The sequence below is a fragment of the Cebus imitator genome, unplaced genomic scaffold (assembly GCF_001604975.1).
Source record: "Cebus imitator isolate Cc_AM_T3 unplaced genomic scaffold, Cebus_imitator-1.0 Scaffold77, whole genome shotgun sequence".
NCBI lineage: Eukaryota > Metazoa > Chordata > Mammalia > Primates > Cebidae > Cebus > Cebus imitator.
The window spans coordinates 5,052,410-5,078,606 of NW_016107392.1; the positions used below are offsets into that span (position 1 = coordinate 5,052,410).

General features: G+C 45.8%; 1 protein-coding gene and 1 long non-coding RNA gene across 3 annotated transcripts in view; one reads left to right on the forward strand and one right to left on the reverse strand.

The window, feature by feature from the left end:
• Positions 1-26,197, forward strand: part of LOC108307292 — a 242,332-nt gene that overhangs the window by 197,415 nt on the left and 18,720 nt on the right. The window contains exon 5 of one of the 2 annotated variants that reach the window (XR_005200971.1): positions 3,351-6,545. The exons of the other annotated variant lie outside the window; for it this stretch is intronic. The gene's annotated coding sequence lies outside the window, so the exon portion shown is untranslated. Of the gene's footprint in view, positions 1-3,350; positions 6,546-26,197 lie in introns of those variants that run through there. 2 annotated transcript variants of the gene reach the window in all.
• Positions 1,893-11,975, reverse strand: LOC119471874. Its single transcript, XR_005200973.1, has 2 exons — positions 11,202-11,975; positions 1,893-3,526 (listed from the first exon to the last, which is right to left on the reverse strand). It is a non-coding gene; the product is annotated as an uncharacterized LOC119471874 (long non-coding RNA).

A 26,197-nucleotide genomic window follows, 5' to 3' on the forward strand; every position in this document is an offset into this window, starting at 1 on the left:
AATTGCACAGAAATACTGAGAGCTGTGAACTTATGTGTATACCTGGCATAGTGGGAGAGGGAAGCTCCCTTCTAAGTAAGAGAGAAGAGACGATACTCTAATCATTGAGTAGTGGTCAGGCCTGTAATCAAAGCTTATTCTTTTGCTGAGATCAGTATCAATGGGATTTTTAAAAATTGTAGATACTTAAAATTCTCTCCATGTAAAGGGTTTCTGTTTCTTTGACCCTATCAAAGAATACTCCTTTTTTTCTAATGAGGAGGCTCATAAGGTCTTGTGGGCAGGGACTAAGGAGATGATTATTATGTAGTGTAGTTGCTCTAAAATAAAAATTTACTTCCAATTATAGGTGCTTTTTTTTTTACTCAACCCCAATTTGGGTTGGGCATGGTGGCTCATGCCTATAAACCCCAGCGCTTTAGATCAAAGTGGGAGAATCGCTAGAGGCCAGGAGTTAGAGACCACCCTGGGCAACATGGTGAATGAAACCTCATCTCTACAAAAAATACAAAAATTAGCTGGGCATGGTGGTGCTCACTTGTAGTTTAAGCTACTCTGGAGGCTGAGATGAAATGAAGTGAGACCCTATCTCTAAAATAAATAAATGAAATATATCAGGCAAATGATTTCCATATTTTTCTTGTTAAAATATCAGTTTGGTAAATATTATAAAAGCGTATCACATCCCAGGAAGTCGAGGCTTCCGTGAGCCAGGATTGCACCATTGCACTCCAGCCTGGGCAATAGGAGTGTCTCAGGAAAAAAAAAAAAAAAAAATCACATTAGTGAAAATTCCCTTCCAGAGTATAAATTGCAGATTATGTTTTTATATATATTTTTTTAATATTTATCTCGAGTGTCCAAAAATGTGAAATAAAAGAGTTGGGGTCTAAGTGGCAAAGTGTTGCCATGTTACAGGTTAAGGGCTTCTGTGTATTGTGTGATAAATACAGGTGTGGATTTGGGTGATTTGTTTTATCCTTCAGTGCCCATTAAGTAGAAGCTTGTATTTTCCTCCTTCCCCCTTCAAAAGCCCCCTCCCCACCATGCAGGCACATGGAGGCCTCAAATTGGAAGCACAGTCACAGCCTGAAGCTGAAGGACAGGCTCTGAAAAATCTGTTCTTTCTGCAGAACGTCTACTGATTTCAGAAAGTGGGCTTTGTCACCATTGATACTCTGTAAGGTGGGATAAAAGCAATTTTTCTTACTCACTTTGCCCAGTTGTCAAGAAATGCTGCTCTTTCTGACATAAATTAACAGGTTTGGCTATAGCTGAGAGAAATACAAACTGTCACATTTTAGCCTTAGTGGTCGGTTTTCAAAGAAGGCCGAGTGTGAACACGGTGTCGGCTGCTCTGTTAATGTGGCTGGGTCTCATAAATAGGTATTTTTCTGTCCCCATCATGGACAAATCTGAAGAAGTTTTTTTCATCTCATAAGCTCAGGGGATGGCATTCAGAGGCTGATTTTCGGCATCTTAGTGCCTTGTTGGGAAGATGAATTCCGTATTTGAAATTTGGGGACAAACAAAAATAACTCTTTCTCTTTCCTTGAAGGGTTAATGCTCCAACCAGCCTCAGATTGGTTCACTTGAATCTTAAAATTACTTTTCTGGTCACGCGCACTGAAGGTCTAAGCATTTGTGAAATGTCTTTTTTTGTTGTGTTTTTTTTTCCCCCTCTTGATGCTGTTCTCTTTGGGCTGTCTTAATTACACAGGGGTTGAGAAACCAAATTAAAATTAGGCGTGTCTGGTCAACAGCGATCACGTTGCATGCTTTTAGCTGTGCTTGTTGAAGTTGCTTCTCCTCCCTGAGTGGCTTTCTTCCCCACTTTTTTTTTTTAAAAGGAAATATCATAAGCTCTTTCAGAAATACTCACAGGAAGTGAGTGTCCGTATGCTGGTTACTCACCAGCAACTGAGTGTTGGCAGGTGGAGAATGCTACTGCAGCCCGCCCAGACGGATCTGCAGACTGGCCCCATCGCAGAGGATTAGACGCAGGGTGCATGGATCATAGGGTTTTTGTATACAGAGGGGAGTTTTAAGAGGAAATTGGTCACTGCATGTCATCTCAAGTGGTGGTGATTCAGGGAGCAGGGCTGGGGGTCAGAAGGCACGTGGCTGCCATCTCGGAGGTTCCTGCTCACTTTCCAGAGGGCAGGCTGGCTTCTAAAAATCAACGCTCCCTCCACCCCCAAACAGCGATTCTTTTGCAGTGAATCACTTCCACAAATGAATAGCCACAGTTTTTTGGAATGAACGTTGTGAAATCCCTCCTTTACAATGGCAGGTTTTCAGTTGGTGGTTTTATCAGAATTTCTCAAGATCAAAACGAAACCTTCTCTTTAAAAAGGAAAGAAAGTACTGTCGATACAGAAAGCAAAAGTATTTCCAGTCTCCTACTGAACTGTCACAGCAGACCTCTGTATCTCTATTTAGAGATGTATGTCCATATATTTGCCTGAATTCGTGAGTTCTTGGAAGTATGGATTCATTGCCAGGAGCTGGTGATTTCCTATGCAAAGGTCGCTAACTACAAGAACGGTTACACTCGGTGAGTAGGTGGTAGTTTCTGAAGGTTATTGGTAACCCAGTGTTGGTCGTCTTGAGTCATGGATTTAAAGGATGGCTAGCAAGCTCTTAAACACTTCTGCTTTATATGATACAGAGCATGGAACTGCAGGACTCAGACAGCTGTGAAGGGTTTTTAAGAATATGAATTCTTCGAATAATCAGTGAATCTTTTGAATATACTAGACCTTTGGAGGAGGAAAGGGTGTTTTACAGAAGGAAGTGGTTTGTGGGGCTTTTAAAGGTACAGTTACTATATTTTCTATATTTATTTTCAGCATCATTCAGGTCCTCCTGTATGAAAGAAAGAAATAGTCTCAACAGAGAAAAAGTTATGCTGACTCTTTAAATGAAGAAACTTGATCCTCATGTTACTCTTAAGTGGACTTTTTTCTTCCTAAATATTCATAAGGGAAACTATCCCGTGAAGGCAGCTAACTTTCTGTCGATCTCCACGTGGCTCTCTCAGAGCCCGGTGAGGTCTCCATGCATTATTGGCAGCACTGTTATCCAGGGGCCCAGACAGGGAATAGGGTTACTGGAAACAGGGAGTGGAGCTCAAGGAACTGTTCTCTGTCCGGAGTGGATAAGATGTTTGACCTACTGACTCATTTCATAGGAATTAGGAAAACAACCTAGTGTGGTTTTTATTGTTAGTCCTGGAGGATTCCAAAATCTGTGTGTCTGCTAAATAAGATGAGCTGGCGGAGGGAACGCTGGCATTTGGCATTTCTACTTGCCTCTTCTCCTGATGGAATCCAATCCTCTGCTTCCAGGACGAGTCCAGCCTGCGCTTGGGGATCCTTCGTACGACCGTTCAGTGGTGAGTAGGTATGACAGCATTTTCTGATTTCACTATTTCTTGCTTCTAAATGCCTACATGGTGCTTCGTCTAGGGCAATGCTTTGAAGAGCATTTCCCCCAGTACGTTTCTAATGCATTGCATATTTACCTATAGAAAATACTGTGGATGTGCTAATGATTCTAAAAGACAACACAGACAACAACGAAAGTTAAGAATTAAGATGTATACTCATAGATGTCTGCAGCATACTGACATAAAGGCAGTTTTGGTTTTGACGTACGTACACTAAAATGGTCTTTGTAATGCTATTTAAACACAAGTGTACAAGGTACCAGTATATTCTGGAAAAAAATCATATAATTACCAACAGTTAATGAAAGGCATGTGCTTTGAGCTACTAACAAAATGTAGAGAAACTTGTGATTCATGATGTTTTGGTTTTCAACCAATGTTATCAAATAAGCTAAAAGTATCAGAAGAGGACAAAGAAAGTACGTTGCAAGTGGATGAAAGCAGAAACTGAGAAAAGATAGCTTTGATGTTTAAAGTGTTAGATTATGGCCTCTGTATAATGTCATCTATGCCGGACTTCCCCCATCACACCCTCAAATTATGATCTTAATTATTCAAGAGATGTTTGGCGTGTTGGTGGTATAGTGGTGAGCATAGCTGCCTTCCAGAAGATGCTGGGTGTATAATTACTATTGAATTTCTCATTCCCTTGGGAGGTAGCTTAGTAAAAGGCTGAGTCAGGCATGCTGGTGCTGTTTATTCAGTGTGCTGTCCTGTGTCCGAATGCCCGAGAGTTAGTGTTGTTAACCTCTCCAGGGTGCTAGACCCCTTTCAGATTCTGATGGAAGCCATGAACCCTTTTCCCACGCCTGTATGCAAACATTCGCCTGCCCTTTTACAGACCCAGAGGCACATATCCATGTACCCACCATTAAGAACGCTGCCCTGGACTGACCCCTCATGACGACTCTACTGTTCTTAAGCTTCCCAGGAAACACTGTTATTAAGAAGGAGGAGGCATCCAGGTCAAAAAGAAGTCATTGTGGTTGCTAGGTGGGGGTGCAGAGCCAAAGACAAAGGGTGGAGAAAATACATGACTAATACTAAATAAATAAAGAGCATGGTTAATACCAGAGCCTGCAGACAGATGGCCCAGGGTCCCTCAACATGAACCGTGTGTATCTGTAAAGTACGTTGTGAATTCAGGTAGAGAGCTGAAGACTCAACATGAAGGAGTTGGGAAGAGTTTTCATACATATATTTGTCTATGGCTTTCGTACAATATAAAACTGTGAGATCTCTTTTCATTTTTCCATTGTGTATGCTACCACATTAGGTGGGACTCAGAATCGTCTCAGCTCCAGAAATATAATTCATAACCATTATAACAAAGCAGAAAAATGATTCTACAGTAGGAGGAGAAATTTGGTGGGGATAGATGTAAGATAGCATGGTTACGTACAAAAGAAACATCATTTTTAAAAAATGCAGCCTTTATCACTAGCTAAATTTAAGTCAATGCTGTAAGGCTGTTGTGGGAAAAACAGTCATGATCCTTGGGTATATGAAAAGCAGTATGACATAGAGGGGTAAGAAAACAGGACTTAGTGTTCGTCAGACTCATCACGGCGTTCTGTTTGAGTCACACTTGAAAAATGATTTGGGGCAATTGTGAAAAGCTGATACACAAGCAACAGAAATCACATGCCCTTCCAGGAAAACATAAAGTTAACTGAGGGTTTTATTCCACAGTGATCAGAGGCCGGAGGATTTCTTGCTAATGACCTTTAGGTAGTAACAGTCTGGTTTGTACGTATATTCCGGGGCCTCGAACACTGCCTGGTGTTCAGTACTTGAAATGATTGTTGTGTTTAGTGATGCGAATACACTCCTGTGATAGACTTCGCAGGAGTAAGTAGGTTCAAATAAAACCAGAGGTAGTGTCATGACAGACAGTATATAATACATAAATTTGCTGGGTGATTAAAGGTAAGGAAGACTGTCTCACTTGTGAGGATGATATAATACTTTGGAAGCTACCAAATCTTGGTTTGATACCCCTTTCAAGATGAGAGCAGGATAAGTCTGCTGGGGCGGTAGAAACATTTGTTCATTCTACAAACCCTGAGGGCCTACCTGCCTGGGTACTCACAGTCTGGTAGAGGAGACAAAGATACAGAAACAGAATCACAGCATGTGATGAGTGCCATGGGAGCATGACAACAGCATGCTCAGGGCTTGGGACACTTAGCCGCCACCCCATCCTGCTTCTGATGGAGGGGAGGTCACAATGGACCCCGAGGGTTAGGCCTGGCAGAGTTAGCTGGATGGGAGGCAGGTGGGACAGCCTGTCCAGAGGCGCAGACCTGTGTGTGTGTGAGGAAGGGGTGATGGGAGACTTGGCAGTCACTGTGAACACGGGTCTGAGTGCCACACCTTGCTTGCCTGAAGGTTTCTACCCAGGAGCCTTGACAGTCAGATGTGTGCTTCAGAAAGGCCAGATGGACTGTAGTGACGAGAGTGGTTTGGAAGGGGAGGAGTGGGGGACAGGCCATCGAGGCAAGGAGGCCAACTGGAAAGCTTCGGTCAGGACGCACGTGGTGATGGATTGGGGGTAGAAATGGGGAGGATGATGCAGGCAGTGTGGCTGGGGTTATCACGTATCATTCACCACAAAATGCAGTCCAAGAGGAAGCCCAGGTTTGAGGGAGACAGGTGGGGACCAGCTGTGAGGGGGAGAGGTGACATTCAAACACGTCAGTACACAGAGACAGGGTCAGTGGAAGACACAGAGCCAACGGGAAGTTGGCTGATGAGGATAAGGACTTGAGTGACGACCTGTCTCCAAAGCAGGAGATGCTATTCCAATTTTTCATAGGGTGGTTTTCCTTTTACTCTGACCCATTTGTAATAAAACCCCTTTTATTTGTTTATTTTTCTATTATGTATATTTAAGGTGTCAACATGCTGGTTTGAGGTACATGTACATAGCAAAATAATAACTTACATTCCAGCTATGAATGTACCATCTCACAGTTACTTTTTTGTGTATGTGTGTTAAGCCCACCTAAAATGTATTCAGAAATATTTAGGATTGGGCGTGATGGCTCATGCCTGTAATCGCAGCACTTTGGGAAGCTGAGGTGGGCGGATCACGAGGTCAAGAGATTGAAACCGTCCTGCCCAGCATGGTGAAACCCTGTCTCTACTAAAAATACAAAAATTCTCCCATCTCAGCCTCCTGAGTAGCTGGGCGTGGTGGCACACGCCTGTAGTCCCAGCTACTCAGGAGGCTGAGACAGGAGAATTGCCTGAACCCGGGAGGTGGAGGTTGCAGTGAGCCAAGATGGCACCACTGTACTCCAGCCTGGCAACAGAGCGAGACTCCATCTCCAAGGAAAGAAAAGAAATATTCAGTATGCAGTATAATCTTGACTGTGGTCCTCATGCTGTACTTCGAATCTCTAGATTTATTCATCCCACATCACTCCAGCTTTGTACCCTTTGACTCACATCTCCCCATCCCCCTACCCCCCAACCACCACTGTCTGTTGCTACGTACTGTATTTTACTGTTTTCGATTCCACATATTACCTCTGATCCTCAAAGCTCTATTAGTTCTGTATATTTCCTTCAGTATTGTCCTACACACAATTTGCAGAATCAGCATAATTCTGTATAGGTACTTTTCTTTTTAAGTTGGAGTTTCACTCTTGTTGCCCAAGCTGGAGTGCAATGGTACAATCTTGGCTCACTGCAACCTCTACCTCCCAGGTTCAAGTGATTCTCCTGCCTCAGCCTCCCAATTAGCTGGGATTACAGGCATGCACCATGCCTAGTTTATTCTGTGTTTTTAATAGAGGTGGGGTTTCATCATGTTGGTCAGGCTGGTCTTGAACTCCTGACCTCTGGTGATCCACCCGCCTCGACCTCCCAAAGTGCTGGGATTACAGATGTGAGCCACCTCGCCTGGCCTGTATAGGTGCTTTTAACCCACTTTTAAAACAGGCATGTTCTCCCTATGCTTTAAAATGCTTTTAAAATATTTCTAATGGTGCTAATTCTGTAATTTGGGAGTGTCTAATTTGCTTCCAGTTTTTTAAAAAAAATTACTTTTATATTACAGCAATTAACCTTTCAAATACATGAATCGGGCATATTTTTAATGATTTCCTTGGGTGAGATTCCTTACAGTGAATTTTCTTGAGTAAAAGAAGGTTAAGTGTAAGATTCTTGATATACCTTGCTAAATTGTTTTCTAGAAAGCTTAAATCAAGTTCTCCACAAGTATGAAAATGTCCTCCTCTCCATATCTTCGTCAGCACTGAGTGGTCTCTTTTTTTTTTTAATCTTTAGACAAAAAGGTGACATTATTTTTGGTTCATCTGCTCAGAAGCTATTTAATGAACGTTCACTCCTTGTCAGACATGTGGATGTTTTTATCTCTACCAATAACGTTGAACTTTGTTCATGTGTATATCAGCCTGTTGTTTTCTTTTATAAATATTCTGTTCATGTCCGTTATAAACTTTTCTATTGGGGTGTGACTGTTCCTATGATATATATATGTGTGTGTGTGTGTGTGTGTGTGTGTGTGTGTGTGTGTGTGTGTGTGTGTGTTTGTGTCTGTCTGTGTCTGTCTAAGATATTTGGGGCAAATACTTTTCCCAGCTTCTTTGACTTTTAGTTTTGCTTACACTTTTTTGGAAATACAGAACCTTTATATTTTATTATTGTTATCATGGTGGTTTAAGTCCTGGGATACATGTGCAGAGTGTGCAGGCTTGTTACGTAGGTATACACGTGCCATTGTGGTTTGCTGCACCCATCAACCCATCAACCCATCATCTACATTAGGTATTTCTCCTAAAGCTATCCTTCCCCGACAGACCCCGGTGCGTGATGTTCCCCTCCCTATGTCCATGTGTTCTCATTAGAACCTTTGTATTTTATGTAGTGGAGTAAGTGATTTTACCTGTTTTTTTTTTTCCTGTATAATTTGTTACCTTAGGCTTAGGAATTCCTCCCTACCCAGAAGTTAGAAAATATTCATCTAATTTTTTAAAAAATTCATTTTTAACATTAAACTCACCAAATGAGGAGTAAGGTGTGGCCAGGCACAGTGGCTCATACCTGTAACCTCAATGCTTTGGGGGGGCTAAGATGGAAGAATCACTTGAGGCCAGGAGTTCAAGACCAGCCTGGGTAATGTAGTGAGACCCCCATCTCTACCAAAAAGTTTAAAAATTAGCCAGGCATGGTAGCATGTGCCTGTAGTCCCAGCTGCTTGGGCGGCTGTGGTGGGAGGATCCCTTCAGCCCAGGAGTTTGAGGCTGTGGTTAGCTATGATCATGCTATTGCATTTTAGCCGAGTCAACAGAGCAAGACCCTGTGTCTTTTAAAAAAGAAAAGTGTGAAACAAAGATCCAAATTGACTTTGCTTTATATAGTAAATACCCCAACCTTGCGTATTGAGTCATGTATCTTTCCCTAGTTAATTCGTGGTGCTTCCTTTATTTTATATTTCAAGACTTTTTGCTGTTATATCCAGCAGTAGGAGTCCATGAACTTTTTGGATATTGGTATGCACAGAGGATGCAATAATGCTTTTTCCCAACATTTTATTATGATAAATATACTGGCTAGATTCCATAATTAATATTCTGCCGCTTTTCTTTACCCTCTATCTATTCATGTAATAATTCTTAAACGTCTCAAATCATTATTTGAATTTCAAAGTGGACTATCAAAGACATTTCCCTTACCCTATTTTTCTCTAATTTGTAGTTTTGATTTCCAGCAAGCCTTCAGCAATTTATAGTATTAGTACAGAAAGAGGGTAAACAGCACACTAAATACCCAGAGAAACTACTTGCCAAAACATGTTTTAGTCATTGAACTTTATGGGGATGGCTAGCAAGGGGGCTTCCTGGAACACAGTGCTGGGGAGGCCTTAGGAGTGGGCTTTAAACGAAGACTTCTGCCACTGCCAGGTCACATTCCCAAGTGGCCATTGTCATGCTCTGCCAGGGAACCCTTAGCAGAAAGGCTCCTTCGTCCAGGACATGACTTGTCACCCCAGACCAGCCCTACTGCTGTCTGCCATGGAGTGTCTCTGGTCCACAGTGAGTGGTTAGTTGCATAGACCTTAGACCAAGGAGCTTAGTCACCTCTTTCCAGGTTAAGTCATGAGCACCCTAAGTTCCCATGGGTTGCTGAGGCCTGCTAGCCTCCTGGCTTAGAGATGGGTTTGCAACGGGGTCCGCACAGGAAACTGACCTACTGGGTCTGCCTCGTGGTGCAGCATACAACCAGCTACTTGGAAAAACCCAGAGCCTGCAATAAAAGACTCGCCTTTGATCGCCCCATGCCCTTTCCCCATCTAAGCGTCGATTTTCCTATCCATAAAATATGTTGGTTTTGGCCAAGCATAGTGGCCAACGCCTATAATCCCAGCACTTTGGGGGGCCAAGATGGACAGATCACCTGAGGTCAGGAATTCGAGACCAGCCTAGGCAACATGGCAAAACCCCATCTCTACTAAAAATACAAAAATTAGGTGGGGGTGGTAGCTCATGCCTGTAAATCCCTGCTACTTGTAAGGCTGAGGCAGGAGAATCACTTGAACCCACGAGGCAGAGGTTACAGTGAGCCAAGATCGTGCCACTGCTCTAGTCTAGACAATGGAGCAAGACTCTGTCCGCCAACCCCCAAAAGTCAAAAAGAGTTGTTTTTTGTTTTTTGTTTTTTTAAGATTACAGAGAACACTTTTTTCTTTATCCAAAATCTGAATTTTAATCTAGAACACTGAGTATAGGTCAGTATCCACCCCATTTTCAGAAATCTGAGACCTTTTTTTTTTCCTTTTTCCAGCTTCTCTGAATAATGCTTTCTGGGATGTTACAAACATTGATGAAGTTCACCAAACAGATGTAGGGGTAACATTTTAAAGTCGTTAGATATGGCTCAAATAAAAGGCATGAGAAGGCACCCATGAGACCCTACAGAAGAAGCCTCATGCCCGGGCAGCCTTGGGGCTGACCAGCTGCCTTACTGAGCACATTCCTGCCTCCACCCCAGAGACTCCGTGGTCCAGTGTCACCTCGATTCTAAATTCCTTACTTCTTAGTGAAAGATGCTATCACATCTTAGAAATCTGGCCAATACATGCTTTGAAATTTGAGGATAGCTATCCTGAAAAAGTTTAATATAACCTAAATTGATAGTCTGGTGACATCAGTATTCAGAAGGAGGCATTCTATTTCAGCAAGTGGTTTTCAGAAAAAAAAAAAAAAAACAACCTGAGTTTTTCTCCTGCCATGCTCCCCTCTTGGTTTTATGTTGCAAAAAGAGCTTGTTGCTTGCCTGATGCACTGGGTTTTTCTCTGCCTTTGAAGATGTCACTCCCTCAGCCTCCCCCCGTTGTCCACCTCTCCAATAACATTACTCCACTGAGAAGCTGTCTCAGAGGTGCCCTGCCACATTCATCTCTCCCAGCCCAGGGCTGCCTTTAACGTTACAGATACACAGATATCAAAGTGTTGGAATTTATTGGGTTTTCATTAATGTGCCAGAAGCCAGGGAGGGTAGATACAAAGTACTCCTAACCTGTTATTTTCCTTGCTGTTAAGATGTAAAGAAGACTGATGTAAGTCTCTCTGTCTTCCACCACTCATAACCATGGTATGCACAGAGCTTATGAATCATCTTCTAAATCCACAGCTAGTTTTAAAATTTAGCTTCCAGGCTAGGTCTACAGGAAATGATTGTGAGATCATAAATGCTATGGAGTGAATATGAAGTTACTTACCAGATCCCATAATGTTAGCTCAGGGAATCCTGAGGAAGGTGTCACTAAGAAAACTGCTTTCAAAGCTGAGTCAGACCTGCATGGAATTTATTATCTCCATTGCGTTACCATGCCAAACATATAAATAGCTTCAAAGTGAGTTCAGATTAAAACACAGAATAATCTTTGGATATATTCACAGGCAGTGGGGTCGCATAACAAGTTACTAAGGAAAATAAAAGATATTGGAGGTACAGCCTCAACTTTTTAACATGGATCTTGAGTAAAAAGGTCTAATGAAATATTCCATGGTATTGCTCTCTGGGATTTAAAAAAAGTAAAACAAAAAATAAGAGGGCACTGAAACAATGTTTTAGATAGATCACGGGTGTTTTCCAGCATGACATTTTTAGTGCACGCACTTCACTGAGAGCCCTCTCATATGAAACTGAAATGTCACCACCATGTGATAAAGCGTTGACTAGCTGTGACCTAATATGTACTGATCATGACTCACGCAGAAGTCCAGGTCACTGCGGTTGTATTTCCTGTGGCCTCAGTGTTCTGGGGTTAGGGTTAACAGAGGTAATTCATTTCTGTGTTTAAGTCTCTAATTCTTCCATCATGGAAACTATAGGTGGGAGCAGACTGGATTCAGCATTGCTGCAAGAGAAGAACAATAAATAGTGGCCAGGCATGGTGGCTCATGCCTGTAATCTTGGCACTTTGGGAAGCTGAGGCGGGTGGATCACCCGAGGTCGGGAGTTCGAAACCAGCCTGGCCAACGTGGTGAAACCCATCTCTACTAAAACTACAAAATTAGCTGTGTATGGTGGCGCACACCTGTGATCCCACGTACTCAGGAGGCTGAGGCAGGAGAATCGCTTGAACCCGGGAGGCAGAGGTTGCAGTGAGCCGAGATCGCACCATTGCACTCCAGCCTGGGTGACAAGAGCAGAACTCCATCTCAAACAAAAAAAACATAGTAACACCACCAACACCATGTGTTGAGAGCACCATGTGCCAGACTCCGCAGCAAGTACTTTATACTGATTATCTCTTTTAATAAACAAGCCTGTGTGGCAGACCCTGTGGTAAGACCCATTTTACAGACAGACAGCTGAGGCTGGGGGAAGTTAACTCACTTTCCTGAAGATGAAACAGCTAGGAAATGGAGGGGCCAGGATTCAAGTCATAGCAGTCTGGCTCCTGTGCCCAAGCTTTCTGTTTGTATCCTATTCACTTTTCAGGAGTAAATGACTCATGTTGGAGGTGTTTTTATCCTTGGGGCCACTTGGTTTTATTCAGCCAGTTTTCTCTGGTGGTGGTTTTCATGCACTTGGGAAGAATGAATGTATTCCCCACAGCCGGGCACCCTTGTGCTATTCCTTGTTCTGGGTCACCTGGCTACAGCTCATGAATAGTGTAGATTACCACACCCCGCGCCCATCATCCAGCAAATGTGCTGTGGGTATAGAAGAGTATGTTCAAAAAAGGCAAATAACACAGCCAGTATCCCAACCACCAAGAAAAACAAATGTGGCATAGTCCATGATAGAACCCCCTTTTTTCATTATTAGACGTGAACAGCAGCTCATGAATGCCTTCCAGTAAGTTCAAGCCCCATAACTGAAGTGCACTGTCAGGACCCAGAAAGACACCTGTTGTCTTGTGATATGACTGTTGCCTGGTTGACCTCATAATGCTTCCGTCAGGTTTCCCATTGACAGGGCTCCAGACAGCCTCCGTGCTCTGCTCTTATCCCTCAGGACTCGCCCAATCCTTACCCTTGTTCGTTGATCTCTGATGCAGCCAAATGCAGCCCATCGTGCCTGCCCTCTGTCTGGAAGCTCTTCCTTCCTTCTGCCTGGCCCACAGCCACTGTCCCTTCAGAGCACTGTTCAGAGGAAACCTCCTCCAGGCAGTCTCCGAGGACTCCTAAGGGCTGGGCCACGTGCCCCTGGGGGCTTCCACATAGCCCTCTGCTCACCCAGTTGGACACGTGTCATACTATACTGTATCATTACTTCCTATTTTTTGTCCATCCTCTCTGGCTTGCATTGACCCCTTAAAAGCCATGGTTGGATAGTGTTTATTTTGGATAAACACTTAGACACATGATAGACAATAAACGTTAGAGAGAAATGACCTACCGGTAACACTAGAAACTAATGAGTACTGTGTAAAGTGGTTATAGTTTACAAGATGTTTTCACACACACAACCTCATTTAATCCTCCCGGCAACTCTGGGAAGTAGATTTCTGCATCCCTGTTGTACTGACCAGGAAACATCAGCCTCCCCTGAGGCAGGGATGTGGTTAGCAGGTGGAAAGCCAGCACTCAGGCTCATGTCTTCGAACCCAGATCTTAGGCCCTATATACCGCCATGCTGATATTCCCGAGGCAACTCTCTGACATATTTCCAGATTCTTTCACAGAAGTCCCGTGTCATCCTTGTCCTGGCCAGCTAGACTCAGAGGGAGGATTGATGGATTTTCATCTCCCTCCTCCCCTTCGTCTTTTCTTCTTAGCATTTTCCTGCCCTCCCCACCGCCGCGCTTTTCCACCAAAAGCCTGATGCTGGCATGTAATGGACCCTTTCCAAGTTTCAAGGTGTTGACAGTAAATCCTTTGTATTTAGACCAGGCCAGCTGCTTTCCTTCTTTTCTTGTGGGGAGAACTTCTGGAAAAGTGGAGGGGGGTGGGTGGGGCTTCAGGTAAAGTAACTCAGCAAATCGGATAAGTCAGATCGTTGTCGTGTTAGGGGGTAAGAGATGAACTGGGGGAGGGATGTGTATTTGGGCAGTGAGCAAGCCGGCAGGAGAATGTGAGTGGGCAGCCGGCAGGAGAATGTGATTGGCAAGTGAGAGGCTATGCAGAGGTCACTGCTGGGCTGGGCTGTGCAATTAAACAGCTGAGCAGATCTTAATAGCAGACTGCGGCGGTGTTCTCCCCAGGCCTGCGGGGAGCGGGGGAAGCAAGCAAGCTGGAAGCATCTTTGGGCACAGAGCTAGATATGAATTTCATAAGCATGTAACCTGAATGCCACCAGAGGAGGGAGAAATAGAGATTGCAGGCCACCTTTCCTAAACTTAAAAAATTCTGAAACACCCAGTTTTGCTTTGTTCCGGGGGCCTCTGGCAATGCTGTTGAAGAGAGGAATTTTTAATTTTATAGAAAAGTGAATTTTACCACCACAACAGAACATGAGACCAAGGTCATAAATCCCTTTGTTTGGAACATCCGTTCTGAACTCCTTTTATACTTTTATTTCCAGGAAGAGGCTATACCAGCAAGTATGATGGTTTTGCTAAAGGTCCTTTATCCAGAATGTTCAGAGATCAGAGGGACTCAGGAGGTCAAAGTAGGCTGATGTCATTGTTCATCCGTTTCTTCAGCAAGCCTTTCTTGAGTACCTACTGTGTGCCAGGCACTGGTTGGCACTGAGGTGAAGATGATAGTGATGAAAACACAGGCATGGTCTCTGTTATCATGGAAACACACACACCCCCCCCCCGAGAAAAATCATGCCCAGAGGGGAAGTCACTCCCATGAAAAGGGACCTCCTTCCCAGTGGGTCCCTGAGGAGGTGATTTCCAAGGTCCCAGCTAAGGGATGAGCAGGAATGTGTGGGTATGAGGGGTAGGGGTGAGAACTCTCAGCACGGAGAGAGCAGCACAAAGGCCCTAGAGTCGGGAATGAGGTGGCAGGTAGGGCTGCATGGTGGCCACTTGCATTTCAGAAGTCTTCTGGAATAGAATGTCTTTTTTTTTTTTTTTTGGTGATAGAGTCTTGCTCTGTTGCCCAGGCTGGAGTGCAGTAGCACAATCCCGGCTCACTGCAAACTCCGCCTCCCAGGTTCAAGCGATTCTCCTGCCTCAGTATCCAGAGTAGCTGAGATTACAGGTATGTGCCACCATGCCCAGCTGATTTTTGCATTTTTAGTAGGGACAGGGTTTTAGCATGTTGGCCAGGCTAGTCTCGAACTCTGTCTCCTGGAATCTCTTGATGAGCCCCTTGTGAGGTTCCCTAGCCCAGGGCATTCTCCCGGGTCCTCAGGATGTCCCCAAGAGACTGCTTGTCGCTTCTTCTTCCTGTGAATGTCACTGTGAAGGGAATAAATAAGGATAGACCAGAAAAGCAAATTGCAAGCAATGTGAAACCAGTTGTCAGTTTTCAGGTGCCCAGGTTGACATGGTGCATGTCAGTATGCCCGAGGGACCATAACAGGACTTGACATGGAGCTGGGTCTAAAACAGGTGACCTGTTGGCTGTAGAGTGGTCCACACAGGTGAGCATCGCAAGGCCAAGGACCCGTGTTGAGCAGGATGAGAACACAGTGTTGGTTAATTCAGTTTTGTTTTGTTTTGTTCAGTTTTGAGACGGAGTCTCACTCTGGCACCCAGGCTGGAGTGCAGTGGTGCGATCCTCGGCTCACTGCAACCTCCGCCTCCCAGCTTCAAGCAATTCTGCCTCAGCCTCCCAAGTAGCTGGGATTACAGGTGCCTGCCACCACACTCAGCTAATTTTTTTTTGCATTTTAGTAGAAATGGGGTTTCACTGTGTTGCCCAGGCTAGTCGCAAACTCCTGAGCTCAGGCGATCCGCCCGCCCTGGCCTCCCAAAGTGCTGGGATTACAGGGGTGAGCCACCGTGCCAGGCCAATGTTGGTTAATCCTGAAAAGTGAAGCCTGCAAGAAGAAATGAACTTCAACCTTGGATTGGGGGTGGGGCGGGGGCTACAACGAAGGGAGGCTGGGGAGTGTTGTGTAAACGTGGGTCTGATCCATCTAATCTTTACTACCTGTAGGGACAGGTGGATGCAGTCGAAGGAAGGGTGGAGTTTTTCCAAGGTCACAGGTTAAGCAATAGAGTAGAATTAGTCTTTGCAACTGCAAGAGGAGGTGTGAGTAGCTTGTTCACAAGGTATATTTTGCAGGAGTTTCCCCTTACAAGATCTTCTTTGCTTGAGAGTAGCGCTAGGGACTTCTGTGCCAACAGTTAGCCGGATCCCTTGGGCTGAATCGTTATCTCCCATCTATAAAGTAAGCATTTTTTTTTTTTAAATGGAGTCTACTTTCAAAGTTTTCCTGAAGTGCCAGTCTGAAGCAGTTACCTTTAAAAGCTGTTCTTGAATAATAGGTTGCTATATCCTAGTCTGTAATCTTGGACTAATGTCTGAGGAAGAAAAAAAAAAAGAATATTCTCTCTTTGTCCAATTAAGAAGCGGAGGTAGACAGCGATTTGATACGTTGCACGGGTCAGGCTGTGCTGAGCTTGCGTCTGGGACAATGACCAGACAGATGAAAGGAGAAGTGAGAGATATTTTTAGCACATCAGGACTGCTTTGAAACACTGATTTTTTTTCCATCTCCTCCCACCCCCCATAATTCCAGCAGGAGGATTCAGTGGCAGGTGCTTTAATTCAGTGTGTAAACATCGTGCTTCTTTATTGCACACTAAAATATTCATGAGGCAAGGGAATTGCTGATTTGAAGGGGCAGCTTTGAAACCCACATCTGGGGGCTTGGTGATCAGTGTCCTGCCACGCAGTCTCAAAGTATGACGTGACCAAGAAGGACCCCCAGGAAGAGCCTGTGTCTTCTGCGGCAGGGACCACTCCTGTCCCCAGAGGAGCAGATTCACAGGAAACTGGAGCAGGAGGACACGTTTAGCCCCACTCCTGTGGGTCCCCAGCCCCTTCTTTGATCAGGTGGTTCAAGCACACCTTGAAGTTCCGGTGTTGAAACAATGTTGACTTCTGCAGTTAGGTTCTAATACTTGTTGGTGCCCAACTTACACCACTAGCAATGTTAGTTAAAAACCTCCTGGGGACCAGGCAGGGTGCCTCATGCCTGTAGTCCAGCACTTTGAGAGGCGGAGGTGGGTAGATCACTTGAGGTCCAGAGTTGGAGACCAGCCTGGCCAACATGGTGAAACTCTGTCTCTACTAAAAATACAAAAAATAGCTAGGCATCGTGGCAGGTACCTGTAATCCCAGATGCTTGGGAGGCTGAGGCAGAGGTTGTAGTGAGCTAGGATCACGCCACTGCACTCTAGCCTGGGTGACAGAACAGACTCTGTCTTAAAAGAAAAAAAAAAAAACTTGAGGGGGCTGTAAATCGAGCACAACTGATGCAAAAGATAAAAACAGGTATTCTCAGAACCACCTTTGAAGATGGAAGGAAGGGCGTTTGTGCATGACAAGAAGAGTATACATTCATAAAAGCGTTTTTACCTCCTTGGAAAACTCCTGATTGGTGATTGGCCAGTCTGTCATGCTCGGCTGCCCCAGCAAGTAGTGGCCGTCGGAGAGCAGGAGAAAGCTGCAGGGGGGCGGGGAAGAAGCATTGGAGAGGGTGCCTCCACCCTCTGTCTACCCCCGCCTGTCCCCCAGCCCCAGGGTGTGTAGTTCTATGCCAGGTACTGGTTCCTCCCTCTCTCTGGATTGTACCAGGCAGCAGGTAACACACAAGCTTTGAGGGCAGGCTACCTGGGCCTAAACTCTGGCTCTGTTCCTTGCTAGCAGTGTGACTCTGGGCACACTCAAGTTACTTCATGCTTTGTGCCTCGATTTCCTCATCTGTGAAATGGGGATGGGAACAGGACTCTCGCCCCAGGACTGCTGTGTGGATTGAAGTGCCTGCCAGGGGATCTGTCTTTGCTGGGGTCAAGGCGGATGCCCTGTTCCAGGTGAGGGAGTCTCTGGCTTTCTCCTACCTCTTATAGCCACTTTGCCTTTGAGTGTCAAATAGCAAGTGACTGAAAATCACCGAGTCAGTCAGAGAGTGGGGATGGGCCACAAAACCACAGTTGGGTGGGCTATCCATGCCCTCGCCTTTGGAGTGGGGTCAGGGCATCCCCTCCTCCTCGGGTGCCCACTTTCTTCCCCTGGATGTTTAGACAGCAGCCCTTCCTCGCCAGATGCAGTGACTCCTCCCCACTAGGAGCTACATGTGGAATCTGTGGCCCCAGCATCCCTCAGATTACCCGTGCTGCCTGACACAGACCAAGGGCCGGCAGGAGAGGGGTGCGGCTGTCACTGGCCTAGGGACAGGGTTTCCGGTGGCATTTGCCAGCGTCGGGTCAGACTGAGTCATGGGGCCCGAGCTCTCCCCAAGCTGGTTCTCCTTGGGCATAACACCCTTCATTAACCCCTTTGTCTCCAGCCTGCATGGTCTCAATCTCTTCGAAGTTGTCGGAGGGCTCAGTTGCTACCCAGAGTCACTACCTCCTGATAAGCTCTTCTGCTGTCTTTACACCGATCCTTCGAAAACTTAGACGCCGTTGTCTTTCCCTCATTAAAGCTCTCTGAAGAGCATGAGCTTTTAAGCTTCTTTCCCAAATCGACTGACTTTTTCATTGCTTCTGTGGAGGCTTTCTGTGGCAGAAAGGCATGTTTATGCGGCAAGCTTAGAGAGCTCCTCTCGCTGTGGTGGAAATTCTTTAGTGGCTCTGCCCACGTGGTGGTGAGCGCCAGTGAGGATGGGGCGCATTTTCCGCTGGAATGGCTGTGCGAGGCTGCCACCTCGTGGCCAGCACCAGGCAGCGTGTACGTCCCTTGCTGGAGCTGCTGGGTGAAATAAAGTCATTTAAAGGTCTTTAGTAAGGACCTTGCTCCCTCACTCTCTCACTGTGTGAATCATTCCAGCTCCAGGGCTTACTGCGTCTGTTGTGGCATCTCTCAAGTCTGTACTTTGCCATCTCTTTGACTCCAGAGTCACTACCTTCCAATAAGTTCTTCTGCTGTCTCCAGACCGATCCTTTGAAAATGTAGATGCCGTTGTCTTTCTCTCATTAAAGCTCTTTAATGGCTCCTCATTTTCCCGGTTCCGGCTCATGCCTCAGGAGGCTGCTGAGCCCGCTCCTCTGCCCCAGCCTGTCTGCACACGGCTCTGCTCCCTTCCTCCCAGTTTCGTCTGGCTGGCACCTGCTCATCAGAGAGTCCCCTCAGGTACCACCTCCTCCAGGGATCCCTCGATTAGATTAGCTTCCCTCTTCCCCATTCCTAACTGACTTCCTTCAGTATGCCTCAGATCCGTTTTTTGGAAGAAAAAGAAAGAAATGGAAGACAGACTGGCCAGAAGGGAGAGAGAGGAGGAGGGAGGGCATATCAGAGAATTAACCACACTGCAATTTAACCAGACACTTCTTCCTCTCCCACAAGGCATCAGAGTAGAGACTGCCTTTCATCTCTATCCCGTGTTAACGGCACAGTGTCTGGCAGATAACTGTTGCTTGCTAATTATTAGAGGGAAGAAAGGGAGGGAGAAGGGCAGTGACAGCTGCCCCCTCTCCCCACCGGGCCCTTGGTCTCTGTCCGGCAACGCGGGTAATCTGAGGGATGCTGGGGCCACAGATTCCACGTGTAGCTCATATCTGGGAGGGGTCGCTGCATCTGGCGAGCAAGGGCTGCTGTCTAAACATCCAGGTAAAGGAAGTGGGCACCCCAGGAGGAGGGGACTCCCTGACGCCACTCCAAAGAATAAAAGCCAGCATCACCAAGCAATCTTCCTAAGTGCCACGGATGTCAGAAAAGAACTACGCTCAGCTCAAGGGGCCGCAGAGGAGCAGCGCTGCGTGCCGGTGCAGATGGTGGCAAATGCTCTCACCTGGATTGGCCACGCTTCTGCACCTCTTCTCTCTACCTCCACAGCAGCTGTCTCCCTCCAGCCCATCCTACCACCAGGTTAATCTTTCATGAAGCCTAGCTTCAATCCCATCATTTCCTTATCAAAACACTTCTCAGAAGTGTTCCAAATGCTTTAGCCAGGCAGTTCGGGGCCTCCACAGGATGGCCCCACCCACCTTTCCTGCCACTCTGTGTGTTTCCTAAGTGCCATTCATTATTTTAGGACTTAGTATTTGCTGATGAATTTAATTACTTACTTAAGAGTGTGGCAAAAGCACATCCTAAAGTTTCAGTTAAAAGGAGTTTGATTGAACTGCTCTGAGTTGAAGGCACGTGCTGGTCACTGTGGGAGCCGTGAAAGAAGGAATTGTTCTGTGCCCACAAGGAACTGATGGCCCAGCTGGGGAGAAGACAAAAATGCCCGAGATGCTAAGGAACAAGGCAGCAGAAAGGAACATGTCACCGTGAGCCATTAATCGCCAAATACATGGCTCAAGAAGGGGTGGCGATTAAACCAGATGCCGTAATGTCTGTGAAAGCACCTCTGCCCCGTCAGACTCCTAGTTCCAGAGCAGTCCTGCCGTCAGCCCCTTCCACGGGGCCTGACTGCCACCTCCTGCATCGTAAGTACTCTGCCTGTCCTGCAAAACCCTTCGTGTTGAGGCCTGCTTCTCCTCTCCGCCTAGCGGGACCACCCCCGACCCAACCCTGGAACCCCAAGCTGCAGAGCTACTGGAGGGAATGCAGTATGTTGTTCAGTATATATCTTCCTCCAAGCGTTCACTCCTGCCCATTTCCCTTTGGCGTTTAACCTGTTCTTCCTTGAAAATTCAGCTTTTCCTTTAAAATTCAGCCTGGAGCTCCCCAGTGAAGACTCCTCTGGCGCTGCAGGCGGAACGCGCTGCTTGCTGAGTCTCCGCTGTCCCTTGTCGAATACGCCAGGGGCGTATTCCAGTATGTGACACATACTGGAAGGCACTGGGCACATGTTTCTCTGCCCTGTGTGACTGTGGACTTCTGCCACAGGGGCCGTGTCCTTTTCCTTTCCACGCCTGATGAGGTACACATCTTGTCAGTGTCGGTCACAGACTGAAACTTAACCTATTAGAAGGACAGCAGTCAGTTGACTCAGGTTGTTAAGGCACAGGCTCTGTGAGTTCAGAAGAGACGTGTCAGAATCAGTCCAGGAGGTTCCACAGAACAAGTAGGAATTCTTAGAACTGGAAGGTCAGAGCTTTGTACATGTGAAATAGATCAAACAATAAAAAGAATTCGAAGTGGAACAGCTCAGTGTCTGTGGCTCCTGACAGCCCCGCCATTCTCTGCACCAGCCAGTGGGAGGAGAAGGCCCGCAGAGTCGGGCAGTGGAGGCAGATCATCTTAGCCTGAGCACAGGCTTCATCTAAGGAAGCGGAGCAAACGCTCTGAAGGTGGGTTGGACTTAGGTGGTGGAAAGGTTTCAAATGCACTCTGTTATCTTGTAGGAAGTGGCTGCATTTATTACTTTAAAAAACCATGGCGACTTCATCAAAGTCGTGTTTTAGAAAGATGATCCAAGGCCGTCTTTTCCCTTTGAGTGTGGGAGGCGCCCTGTGGCCCTACCCTCATTTGCTGTGATGGTATTCCCAGTGATTTCCTCCCGTGGCTTTGTCACTTAATGGCGAACCGAGAGGCTTAGGATGCAGGTGCAAAGCCCCTCCATTCTTGAATGCCTCACCTCAAGGCGCTGGATCTTTCCTTCTGTAAACAAAGGCTCTCCTTCTGGCACTGCCCTTGACCTGCTCAGAGCTGTTCTCTGATCCTTTGGGTCTCTCTGCCCTCGTGACTGGCAGTGACCTGCTAGGCCGCAACCCCCACACAGCAGGTGATCCTCTAGAGCTGAGTCACCGCCCTGGGAACCGTGCCCAGGTGAGGCCATCCCAGGCAGACCAGCACGGGGCGGGTGTGAGTAGCCTCTCCACCTGGTTCCTGGGTCTGGGAGGGCTCTTTCAGTGTGACAGAGAGCAAAGGAAACTTGGATTCTTGGCAAGACACAAAAATGTTTTACCTATGATTATAGCCATCGGCCCTGGTCAATCATTTGATTTCAGCACACCAAAATTATCCATTTACAGATACCTTGAGACATGGAAAGGAAGGAAACTTTTCAATGATGTTTTAAGATGCTGTTTGACCTTATGAATTAAGAAGACTGAGGAGTAATATGACAGAGAGAGAGAGAGAGAGAGAGATCTAAGCCATTGATCGATATTATAGGCAATGAACAAGTGAAGTTCAGATTTTTTTTTAAATTTTTTTATGGGCACTGATGGATGTCTAAAAAATTAGGACGCATTCTGTTCATTTCCAGAGAAGAGAAAAATATGTTGCTTTTCAAAGGACATTTTGTTTTTTGTTTTTGTTTTTTTTTAAAAAAAAAAAGTCTAGCTTATTGATTACACTAGTGAATAGCGATGATCTCAGTCTAGAAAGCAAGTTAACCATCATCTCTCTCCTTGGCCAGGAAAAGAAGCCTTTATCTAAGTAGCAAAAGATGGCTAAGGCTGACCACCCAGTCATTTTGGCTGATGAGGATTTTCCAAAAAAACAAAAAGCTCTCTACATTTTCACAGCTGAATAATAACTCTTGGGAAATACTACCAGCTTATTCAGTTCTAATAAGGCCATGGAGAAGTCTGGTGACAGTTGATCAGTCCGTTGCCTGGATGCAAATGTTACACGTGGCTAACGATGCTGTCACCACTGGGAGCTTTCATAATCGGAGAAAATAGCATCATGTCTCTTGCTTTCTGAATATGGAATTTTTAACTTTTTTTTTTTCCTGGAAACAGTCTCACACTGTCACCCAGGTTGGAGTGCAGTGGCGTAATCTCAGCTCACTGCAACCTCTGCCTCCTGGGTTCAAACGATTCTCTCACCTGAGTCTCCCAGGTTCAAATGATTCTCCCACCACCACACCCAGCTAATTTTTGTATTTTTAGTAGAGATAGGGTTTCGCCATGTTGGCCAGGCTGGTCTCGAACTCCTGACCTCAGGCAGTCCACCCACCTTGGCTTCTCAAAGTGTTGGTATTACAGGCATGAGCCACCACATTCAGCTGGAATTTTTTAACTTAAAAAAAAAAAAAAGTTTCAGTGTTTGACTTTACCCATTATGTGCCCAGCTAACTCTATACCAATAAAAGGGCCCTTAGGGGGAAAAAAAAAAAAAAAAGACTGTCATTTTCTTGGGCAGCTTTTGTTGAGCTCTGTGTGTGTATGCCTATGTCTGGGGCGCACACAGGACTCCGGCAGGTCCACTGAACTGTACCACATAGCTGCCGGATATGCTGTAAACTGTGACCTGAAGTTGGGGTTTACTGTTTGATTTTTCTGTTTATTTTGCATGAGTACTGTATGTATAAAAAAGTAGCCACATTAAAATACGGATGGTCAAAGGGTTTCCTAGAACTATGAATGGTCAAAGGGCATCCTAGTTTTTCAGGTAAATTCTACTAGAAACCAGAGCCATATCCTAATTCCTGTATCCTATATGATTTCAGATCAATAGAAGCCGAATCAAAATGTATTTGGAGCTTAGAGGTCAATTGATTTGGAACCTATTCCAGTCCAAAGACTCTCTAGATTCATTGAATTTTGGAGTATTATTTAAGGGAAAAGGACATTAAAGGTTGGTCAAGGGAATTTTATTCTTTATAACCTATGTGGGGCAGGAGAATTAACCTGCTTTTGGATAGAGGCTGAAAAAAGCCAGTTCTGGTGACGACATTAAAAAGATTAATGAGCATTTAGCGCCAAATTAAATACCCCCCGCCTTTATGAAAGTGGCATTCATAGTATAAAAGTGACAGCATTAAACACTGAAGCCATTAGAAGGAACTTGGGAAGTACTCAGGCACTGACGAGTTAAAAAGACAGAGAGAGACATCCAGTAAGTGAGTTCCCGCTGGGCACGGGTCTGTTTATCCTGCCTTTCTGAAGCCAGAGCCAACATTCTTAATGGTTCTGAATGATTCAGAATGTTTCTTTTCTAGCAGGGCCAATTTCCACACATGGGCTTATGACTAAAACCCCTTAGGTGAGGTCCAGAGCAGAAACCAGCCTCACACTTAATGTCATATTTTAGAATCGTCTTATTTTAGATAAAAAGGAAAATTATTAAATATAGCTTGCTTATTTCAGACATGAAGGGACGGAACCAGGGAGGCTTTGGTCGGCCAGAGGTCACAGGACTGGAGAGAGAGGCCAGCCTGAGCCTCTCTCTCTGGGTTCTGGGCCCAGCCCTCCCTCCTGTGCACCACCTAGCTCCTGTCCAGACCTCAGAAGGAAGTTCCAGCGTGGCCTCGGCCTCCCGCTGGAAGAGGCAAGCTGCCTCTTTGAGATCGTTTAGAAAACGACTTGGGTCAGAAAGGAGAACTTCGCTTTTACAAAATGAAACAAATCAGTTATTTGCCATGGACGGCTTTTTTAAAACATCCTTTGCCAGCGTGTTGTGAATGTGCTAGCTCTGGGACAGAAATAAGAATAATAGCAATTCTGTCTATATGCCAAGAGACAAGACTTGATATACTTCTTTTTTTTTTTTTGGATGAGAATTAACTTATGCCACACTAGTTCTTAATAGAACAAACTGAATCCTTACTGCAGAAGAAAGAATTGAGCGATGTTCTAAGAACATGCTGTACTCTTTGGGGCACTGAATAAATGTAATATTTAGAAGATGCTCTTGAAGCTCACAAGTGCCTCTTGGGATAGAGGAAAGGGGGAGAAACGGCGGAGAGAACTAGGACAGAGGAGCAAGGAGAAGACCTTGGGAAAAGCCATCGACTCACCCCCTTTCCCCTTGACTGAGGGCTTCAGGGATCACAGACGCCATAGGAGAGGACCCATTTCCTCAAAGCCAGGAGGTGAACCAGCCCACCCCTGCTGTGCCCACCACACTCCTGCCAGTAGGGATTTTCCTCTGGACCTGAGCCACTGTACCCGAGAGCCAGAAACTGACCGTGTGTGGCATCCCCAGAAAAAGACATGGGCAGGTACTCAGCCCCGCCACACACCCACGCCGTGACCGCAGCTTCCCTCCCTTTATTTAGATGAGAACAGTCTGAGCCAAGAGCGCAAATAATTTGTCTAAGGAGCAAAAGCAAATCAGTGAAATGGGATTTGCACTGAGATCTCTGCACCCAGGGAGCCCTCCTATGGAGCAAATCCTGTTTTTTCCAGGTGGTGGTTAAACAGCTGTCATTGATCACTTTGTTTTTTAAATCGATTATTATGAAACGAGTTTTCCCCCGAAAGAATGTTAACATGTCATAAATAGATAACTCCAGCATGACCTTTTAGGAGGAGCAGCTGTCTTTTGGTCCCAGTTAGCAGTAAGTGCCATTTTCTCCCTCTTCAAGCCCGTAGAAACAATGTGGAGGAAAAATGATTATTTAGCTTCTAGCATGATTTTGGAGATAAATGACAGCCACCTCCCTGACCCCCACCAACACCTGTATTGTCTTTTGTCTGTTTTTCAGTGAGACAGAGTCTTGCTCTATCACCCAGGCTAGAGTGCAGTGACATTATCTTGGCCTGGCTATTTTTATATTCTTAGTAGAGACGGGGTTTCACCATGTTGGCCAGGCTGGTCTCGAACTCCTGACCTCAAGTGATCCACCCGTCTCGTCTTCCCAAAGTGCTAAGATTACAGGCGTGAGCCACTGCGCCCAGCCTTGTCTTTATTTTTAAAGTAGGCAATTTAATTGTGTGTGTGTGTGTGTGTGTGTGAGAGAGAGAGAGAGAGAGAGAGAGAGAGAGAGAGAGAGAGAGAGACGCTCTCTCTCTCTTGCCCAAGCTGGAGTGCAGTGGCACCATCAAGGCCCACTGCAGCCTCAACCTCCTCCTGGGTTCAAGCAGTCCTCCTGCCCCAGCCTCCTAAGTAGCTGGGACTGCAAACACTTGCCACCAGATCTAGCTACTTTTTAAATTTTTTGTAGAGACATGAGGTCTTGCTGTGTTGTCCAGCCTAGTCTCAAAATTATAGCCTCAAGCGATCCTCTTGCCTCGGCCTCCCAAAGTGCTGGGATTACAGGTGTGAGCCGCCATGCCTATCCCAGTTTATTTTAAAAAGAGGGCAGGGGCCAGGCGCAGTGGCTCATGCCTGTGATCCCAGCACTTTGGGAGGCCAAGGCAGGTGGATCACTTGAGGTCAGGAGTTCAAAACCAGCAACATGGCGAAACCCCATCTTTACTTAAAATACAAAATTAGGTGGGCATGTTGGTGCATGCCTATAGTCCCAGCTACTCGGGAGGCTGAGGCAGGAGAATCGCTTGAGCCTGGGAGGCGGAGGTTGTAGTGAGCCAAGATCGTGCCACTGGACTCCAGCCTGGGCAACAAGAGC